Below are 2,312 nucleotides of genomic sequence, written 5' to 3'. Positions count from 1 at the left end.
TGGGAGAGGGAGGAGGGTGGGAGAGGGGAGGTGCAGGGAACCACCAGAATTAGACAGACAGCCAACGGGGTTGGACGGGGGTGCGAACGGGGCGACAAGACTCACAAAACTGAGATGGGGAATATAGTTAAAGTGGATACGAACACACCCAGGAAAACTGGCAGAGAGGCACAGACAGGCTAGAAGAAGAATAGATGGAGAGAAGATGAAAAAACAGAGAAGAGGAACTGGCCGACCACCGATCAGATCAAGCCCAGGGAGCCAAAACAATGGATGCGACGATGGTGCTATGCTTAATTCTTTGATTATTCTTACTTATCTATAGCTATCAATGTTTTTATATTTCTGGCTCTTTTGATTCTCCTCCTACAACTCAACTCACTCACTCGCCCATACATACACCCATCCACCTATACACCACCCCCATACTCCGTACATACATCCATCTCTCTCCACTGTCTCTCTCCCTCTCTCTCACAAAACTGGCCGTGTTGGCACGTGGCGGCCAACCGGGGCTAGCAGACAAGCCATGCCTAGCTAGCAGCCTAGCAGGGACCCTAATTGTTCTGCCGCCCGCGGGGCTCTCTGGGCTGCGGCGCCACGATGATGATAATGGCGATGATGGTGGTTGCTGGTAATGCGAGCCATTTGTATATTACTAGTTTTCATCTACCGATGCTCAGTGGTAATTCCGCACCGAGGAAGGACATTGTAGTGAGCTCCGCAGTATCTCCTCGTACTAGCCTCAGTTACTAGTTTACTAGTAACAGCGAGTTTGTTTGTTTCTTTACAGGAACCCCCGTCTGAACCGTTCGCCATGAAACCTTGTCCCGAGATATGCTTGGATGCGCAACCATAGCTCGGCCTGTACGTGTCCCAAGGGTCGGAGCAATATCTGATCTGATGAACAACATCCTCTCTCTCTCCTCCTCCGCCTCCTGCTCCTACCACCACCACCACTGCTGCTACTACTGCTACTACTATTACTTACTACTACACCAACCACCACATAGGCTGACGACAACGATGCGGACAACCGAGCCATGTTACCCCCATCCTGTGTCGCATCGCCGTTGAAATAATCATCATCAGCCAGGCCAAGCCCAGCTGCGTCCATTATTACAGACTATCCATCCTAACTTGAGTTAGTATGGTATGTGTATCATATCCACCCTGGTTCGTCAGAGACTAGTGTACTAGGGCCGATTTTGCTCCCCCCTCCCTTTCCTTTCCTTTCTTTTCCTTCCCTTCCCCAAGTGAACAGGATGTCGAGCAGATGACAGATGATAAGAGGACAGAGGATAGAGGATAGATGATACCATCCATAGTCATATATATCTCATCCTCATCGAAGATACCAAATTTCCCATTGGGAGCCTCTGGGGAAAACCAATCACCTCCTGCTCTATTCTCAAGGGTCTAACAGCCTCGATCCACGCTTTTTGATCCACTCTTGCCACGCGGCCGGGAGGGGTGGGTGTCTGGTTGCAAATGCCTTTTTTTGTTTTCTTTTCTTTTTTCCTTTTTTTCTTTTTCTTCTTTTTTTTGCTTTTTTTTTTTTTTTTTTTTTTTTTTTTTTTCCTTTCTCCTTTTTTTCATATTTTGGTCAAATCTTGGTGTTGATGAAGAAAAAAGCAGGAAAAAAAAAAAGAAAAAGAAAAAAAAGACCCCAAAAATAAATAAAGAAATAAAAAATGAAAAGGCAAAAAGCCAGCCCTGGACTGGATGTGTGATGGAATATCGGTGGCTTTTCTATCGAATCATCCCTCTGCAGCAGCGCTGTAGGGATAACAACCTGCGCACATTCCATTGAGAAAAGCGCTGTGGGCCGGGAAAAGCTTTCGGCGGGATTCAGTGAGTGATCTCTGCCTGCTTTGGCTGCAGGGAGGTGCTCTGTACTCCGTACGCTGTACTGCACGGACTAATGTATGTAGGAAGAAAAATCGCGGCTGGTCTTTCGATTCCCCCTTGGGCCTCATTATTGTCCATTCTTTCTTTTATGCCAAGGTCCTCCTCGTCTCCACATGGTTTACTACGAGATCCATTCCTCCTGTTAACCGGCTAATGATGTGACTATCAAAGTCCGCGCGTGCTGGAAAAGCAAAAAGCGAAAGAAAAAGAAAAAGAGAAGAGGGTAAGAATAGTTATCATTACTTACTTACTTACACAGGTTCCCCTACGGAGTAGTTACTGCGTATATCTAGAATTGTGTTATTATTCCTGTTCTTGGACTGGACATATTTTACTTTCCCCAACCCGTAATTCTTCGCCAGAGACGAGGCCAGCGCTTCATGAAGTTAACCTATCATCAG

This window comes from Histoplasma capsulatum, genomic scaffold (genome assembly GCF_000149585.1).
Source record: "Histoplasma capsulatum NAm1 scaffold_11 genomic scaffold, whole genome shotgun sequence".
Taxonomy (NCBI): Eukaryota; Fungi; Ascomycota; class Eurotiomycetes; order Onygenales; family Ajellomycetaceae; genus Histoplasma; species Histoplasma mississippiense.
The sequence above is the reverse complement of the archived record's forward strand: the minus strand, read 5'-3'. Positions refer to the sequence as shown.